This window comes from Patagioenas fasciata, chromosome 1 (assembly GCF_037038585.1).
Source record: "Patagioenas fasciata isolate bPatFas1 chromosome 1, bPatFas1.hap1, whole genome shotgun sequence".
Taxonomy (NCBI): domain Eukaryota; kingdom Metazoa; phylum Chordata; class Aves; order Columbiformes; family Columbidae; genus Patagioenas; species Patagioenas fasciata.
In genome coordinates, this window is record NC_092520.1 from 204853812 (window position 1) to 204860991 (window position 7180).

Consider the following 7180-nt stretch of genomic DNA (forward strand, 5'->3'; position numbering starts at 1 on the left):
CCACTCTCTCACTGTGTCAGAAGAATGAGTGGGCTTATTCAGAGTGTTAATATAGAAAAATACCCATTTCACTTCTTTTCTCCGCACGCCAGCTGTACATTTGCACTTGGAGTAATTCTTCTGAGCCTTGGTGAGGCAGATATTTAGAAAACAGGCACTTTAGTCACTGTCTCCTCATCTCCTTGAGCAGACACCCATTCTCACCCCTTTTTTGACTTATGATTAATACATATGTTTAAAAATATTGAGTGCCTCTTTTTCACCCTCTCAGCTGCAATTTCCAACACTCTTCACTTCAGACAATGATTATTAAGATGAAGTGGATATAACCTTGTATAAAGCAACAGAGTTTTAAAAACTGAATGCATAGCCTTCTGCATCAAAAATCTGGCATTCTTTTTCTTTTGAGGGCAGCCAACATATAACCTAGCATCAATACCAGATAACTCTCTTTTGGATTCCCTAAAGAATATTTTTATGATCAGTGTTCAATGAACTCAGTCCAATAGCTGCAGAAACAATTTTGTTGATATGAACCTGGGTATGCATATAGAATAGGAAGTGCAATGAGACTACTGGGACTATTTCCTAAGAGAAACAAGCTTTCTTATTGACAAGCTCAAATAGCAGATAAACCTGAAACACAGCTGTGGGCTGTTAGTTAAAAATTATGTTTCACTGTCCACAAGTATAAAAGATTCCAATTCAAAGATCATGGAGAGGTCCATTGATTTTAGTACAATTCACATGCATCTCAGGATAACTGGGTTTCCAGAAGAAATCCAGTAAACAGCATTGAAATAAACTCTTTAAAATGGGGGGAGAGGAAGGGGAGATCAGTTTTATAGAGTGAAATATGAAAGTGTAAACAGAAATGCAAGTCATCCAGGAACCAAAGGCTTGAGCCTGAATTTCTCAATACTTCCATGCCATTTACCATTACCTATCGATGTGCCCTCAGCATCAGAAGTCTGCTTACAGTACTACATCTAGAAAGAGAGAAATAACTAAAGGTTCTCATTTTGATCTCTGCCACAAATGGATTACATAATAATAAACCAAAACTTTGGAGTTCACTGGTGAGGCTTTTTTTCCTAATTTATATTTCTCACTCTCCTTCTTTCAAATTACAGTTGATGTGAGTTTGCTGGAGCAAAATCCCACACATATACAAGAAAGAAAGGCAAAAAATTAAAACTCAGGATATGACTCTTTGTGAGATTTTGCTATTTTTTTCTTGTTATTTAATATCAGAGAATGGTCTGTCATTCTGTCATAGTGCAACATATACAGGAAAGTCTGATGAGTCCAAATTTTGTCATTCTGAGCACTTGATCTATGATGTAGATGACGACACAGGCAATCTGTAATGCATGATACTTGGCTGGTGGTTTTGCAGAGAATGCTTTTTGCTTTCCTAACAGCCTCTGTTATTAAACTCTTCGTAACATTTACAGCAGTTCAGCTGCTGAAAGAAAATGCATGAGTCTTGTAATGCCCTGGAAATGAATAAAGATGAAAACAGAAAAAGACAAAAGAAGCAGCTGTGAGCTTTGCTCTCCGGGTTGCTGGGAACTCCCCGAAGCATGACGTGCAGACATGCCAGAAAAGGGTCTTGCTCCTCTGGAGGGTTGATGTCTTATCTGCGTTGGAAAACAGCAACACAGGGAACTGAGCTGAGTTGCGACTTGTTATCCTGTTGTGCGTCCAACTAATGTGATGTGTGAACAGCTTCTGACTGAACAGCAAGGTTTGCTTGGGAATATTCTGATGTTGTGAAGAGGTATTTGATGCATGTCCTAGCAGTCACTTATTTGTATTTACCTATCATTTGTGTAAGTTACCTCCCTCAGCTCCCCATAGTAACGAAAAGAATGAAATTCCAGGATCCAGACAAAGACTTTTAATATTTTTAATCCATCGTAACTGTACATAAAGAGGGACTTTACTAAGCTAATAGATGAGGCTAAAAACATACCACCTGGTAGGAATTTATTACTTTCACTGCTGAGCACAATGCTCAGTGTTATAAACTGACTGATTAGCATATCAGTAAGAAAAACAGCTAACACAACTGTCCTTACAGATCAAGTAACAGCAACTGTGGGTTAGTGCCTTTTTTTCCCATAGGATAGGCACCATCTGAGTATACGCATTGGCATGTAAATACATTCATGACACTATTATAATGACATTCTGTGCCAGCTTTTTTTGTCTGGAACTGCTGAACACAGTATTTTAAATACTCATTAAGGAGAAGATACGACAGCTCTACCTCTTGACTGATAGAGCACTGTTTCTGCACTGGGAAACCTCAGTTTGAGCAAAATAGACAGACAATCATTATGAAATTCTGAGACAGGTTCCCTATCCTCCCTTCATCAGGCTGTGCAGCAGAGCAAAACAGGGCTCTTTGAAGTACTCCTAAGTATAAAATACAAAAATATTCACTGGCAAAGAGCAGGAGAGAATGACTCCATGACTTTGTCTTTGACTACAAACATAAGAAAAGGTTTTCTGGAGTTCTATTCCCTTTGCCAATTGATATTGCTACAGCTGGAGCTGCCCACCCTGCCCTGAGTGCTTGCACAATTACACAGAGGCTGTGAATTTCAATCTCCTCATCCAGACAAAGGAACTGAACCTGAATTTCTGCAATGAATATCTTGGCTACTGTCTTGTTGTATAAAATAGGATGCTTCCTCACCATCTTTATTTATTCCTTTTAAAAATAATAAAAAAACTTTTAAAATTTGATCAAATGAAATCAGTGACTTGACAAAGTTGCATTTTTCAATTTGTTTGTTTCTGTTGAGAAGATTGTTTGTTATTCCTCTTCATTCCTCCCAGATTTCAGGTCAGACTGAACTGAAGTTCTTCTGATTTCTCTTAGTCAAATAAGATTTGGAGCAAAGTGAGTTGTCTGTTTATCTGTTTCCCAAAACTGGTCTTGGATCTCGTGGTCCGAGACATTGTGGTGGAGACTGCTGCAAATCTGCAATGACAAAAAGAATCAATAAAATCAAGTGAATGACTGCAGCAGTTCTGAGTAGTCTGAGTAATTTCAGTTTGACAAGAGCAGATTTGAAGGGATTGTTGATGTGATTCTAAAATGAGGGTATCCTTTTCATGAGACTTGGATGTCCAAGTGGAACCACTTCTTGCTTTATATTTATCTCTGAATATTTGAATTTACTTTCTTCTCCTCTCCTCACTGTGTAATGGTGGTTTGTGTTTCTTGTGTTTGGTTCTTTGGTTTCCTTGATTGTAGGGAAGACGATTGCATGGACACATATAGATTGTGAAACAACTGCATTTGTGCTTAGTAACGTCTTTGCTTGATGAATGGATTTGTTAATTACTAGGTTCATGGCTGGATACAAAGTTTTGTTTTGGAGGAGTTATATCCCCATTCTTGATAGAGATTACCAACCCTATCTTCCCTCTGAGGGATGGAAAAGCACTTGTAGCTACTGTGATTCTCCATGGCCTCCATGCTATCATATATGGTTTAGGGAGGTTCTTTATGTTCTATATATTTGTTCCCAGATACATAAAAAAGATTAGTGGGTTCTAAATTTGTCTTAGGCTTAAGTCCAAAGGAGAACTGTTCAATATAAATACCAATATCGACCAGCATAATTCTTCCTCTGAAGAGATCAATGTCTATAAAGTCAAAATAGAAACATGAATTTCCTAATTTTTGAGGGATCCCAGGGAGGGACTGAATTTATTTAATGGTAATCTGGATCTGAATCTTTCTCCACTTGCTGCAGAAGGTAGGCACATACTAGTTCATTACATGCCTAAAATTTCCCACACATTTCACACCCAGCTTAAACACATCAAATAGAAGTGAATATCACCAGAAGAGGCAACTCTGTAGCTTGAACACTGTCTGCTTTAGCTATCAAGATTTCTTGAAGCAGTATCTTGGATACATGCACACTGCAGCACAACCTGAGAGCTGTATTGCTTACATTGTGCATATTGTGTATCCCATGTCAACCTTCCTTTCTATTCCATTTTTGGTGATATAATACTATGTATTATATAACATTGATAAAATATATTTAAAAAAGAAACCCAACCAACCTGAAAATGAAAAGGGTTATAAAGGAGAGAGGCTTAAAATCGCTTTACTGCCATTGTAAAGTTGATATTACTTGCAGTAATGCCAAGGTATTTCTAACCAATTCAAGCATAAGCTGGCATTCTCTACAGAGAAATATTTTTACAATGAAACAAAATAGACACTATATCCTGGTATAAACTTCAGACTAGAAGTATTTTTAGGCTTTATATCTGCAAAAGGTTTCTTATGACTTTGTTAGAATTTGAGGATAAAGCATAAATAAACAGACCTTCCAAAAAACATATTGATTAGATAGTTGGATTTACTGATTGGCCCATTTCTGAAATTAATGTCCAAATCATTGTGCTTGTCAATTACACATCAATATTTATTGACCTGAAAGTTATAAAATAACTCTTCCTCCTCATTTATGCTCATAGAATAGCTGTGAGCCCCTTGGCTTTGATATTATTCATGTAGATACAGGGCCACGTGCAAATCCGTCTACACTGGGCATTTAGTTTGTGTCTAAATTTTATGTATTTAATGGAGCATTCTTTCAAAGAAGTATTTAATATAAAAATATAATCTTAAAAAGATATTTTAAAGTTAAGATCCCACAAATACTTACAGGGAAATATCTAGTATGTGTAAGGTACGTGACCTATGTGAACAGGTTCTCCCTCTGGAGGCCTCCAAACTCATCTATTTCTCTTCTTTGCCTTTATTGAGATGATAGACACTTAAAAATTTAGAGCTAAGGGTCTAAATTTCTCTATAGGAACTGAAAAGTCAGTATTAGATAGCAGCTACACTGGTGGTCTCTGATGTAATTTTTCTGAAGTTATTTCCTAACTTAACAAAAGCAAGTGTCAATATTATCCTGTGGCAGCACCTAACAAATGTCACACTTTTTCAAAGGTGACAAAAAGATGTTTTTGGGTATATTCAACCTTCTGACAATGTGATGGGAGAAAACTATGAGCCGATTCATCACTCTATGGTCAGGGCAGATGATCATAGATTTCCTAGAGTTTAAGGCCAGAAAGGGTAATTGAATAATGCAATTGGATCTTCTATATGTTGAATATTATCTAATTTCAGTGTTACCTCTCTTTTTCTCCTAGTACTGGGTGTACATTGAGTGAGAGGATGTGAACATAAATGTACATGTTTGGGTGTGGATTTTGTTCCCTACTAACCTCTCAAACATGTCTCGTCCTTACAATATATCTGTGAAAGACACTCAAAGTGTTTCTAGCCAGAATTCTTGAAAAAAAGATTTATTCATTGACATTCCTTTTTTTATTCATTTATACAGTAGATAGAAGACTTACTCAGGATATAAAAGGTAGTGTCTGTTTTCCTTCTACCTGAGAATATGTGACTAAATCACATCTTTCTGGAGATTATTCAAATTCCCATGAGATATTCTAGGGTGGCATTTTAATCTGTTGTCTCACATTGCCTCACATTGTAAAAGACAAATAGAACTTCGTACAAGTCTGATTAGATTCTAAATCTGAGTTTCAATCAAGCTGTCTGTGCAAGAAAAATGTTCACTAGGAAGTACTTGGAAAAAAGGGTAGAGAGGCAAGAACACAGGCATTGAACTCCCAAGCCTTGATAATTGAACTGTGTGGTCATAAATAAGTATTTAATGCAAAACAGAGCAGCCTCAAAGGGAGGAATCAGACATAGAAGAATATGGTCAATGGGGTGATGGTGAAGGATTTTTAGGGGAGATGTTTCAGTCTTCTACATGAAGGAGTAGATCGAATCAGGATCATTTTTGTCATCAGTAAGCATATATGGGATATTGTGCTTGTACCTTTCTGATTAACACACCACACTACGTATTGCAGTTATTTTCTATTTTTCTCTGCCTTAAATTCTGCAGGCAACTTATCTACAGCCCTGGAACTAAAAGTCTAAGAAAGACACAGGTGCTTTGCTGTCTTTCCAGACAGCTTGACCTAGTCATGGAGGTTTCCCTGTGCATGTGGAATGGTCCGCTTCTAAACATACCTGGCTCTTATGGTAATACTAATTCTCTGGTAATGTATTTCTATGATAAAGTGCAGGATTCTTTAGGCATTATCATAGTGAAGTAATGCCTATCCTTGATAGAATGATGAGCTCACAGGTGATTATTAATTGACTGTGATGAAAGGTAACTTGTTATCAAATTGTGGTAATACAACCATGGACATGGAAAATAAGCCACTATAGAGTCAGAAGGAATGGGTTTTGTTGGGGTAAGTAGCTGGAGTTTCATGTGTTATTTTCAACATACATAAAACATGTACATACCCTCAAAGGAGCCCTCAAAATAATTTTATTTTTCGTTCTAAGTACACACATTGAAGACACGTGCTCAGTACTGAGACTGAAAGAGTCTGGGACAGGGACAAAATTCGAAAAAGTAGACTATTTGTAAAGCAGAAGAAGTCACGCTAAAACTTCTAAGTAAATAAAAGGAGAAGCTGTATTACTAAGGGATATAACCAGCAGTTGAAAACCTCTACAGTGATTTTACTATTTTAAAATAGAGAAAAAATAATGCATTTCATTAAATACAGAGAATTGGTTGTGATTCAGACCAAGTTTGCATTTAGGCAACATCTTTGGAAGCATCTGCTCCTGGGTACTTACATGATTTCCCCATCACCACAAACTATGTGTACCTTGCAAAACTAATGAGCACTGAAATTGTTGTCCCTAAGTTCTAGGGTCTCTGAACAGTCTGCAGTATTTTTGACATTACTTTCATCCTAACATCATTTGCTGGTTACAATTTTTTGAACCTATATTTCCTTTTTTTCTCTACTGCAATAACTGACCTTGAGTCTTTGTTCAGGTGTTCTTTAATTAATCTGAGATTCAAAATACAGTGTCTGCTTCTAGTGTCCTCACAAACTGACCTCACAAAATGTTAAATCAGAAGTGAACTCATTAGCATTCAGAATCACTGCAGATGAACAAAGAAGGAACACTACAGAAAATAAAAGGAAAGATATTAAAAGAAGACCATTGTGGGGAGGAGAAGGAGGAAAATAATTTCTTAAGTGGACTGGCGAGAAGGAATAGGTGAAGGAGGCTGCT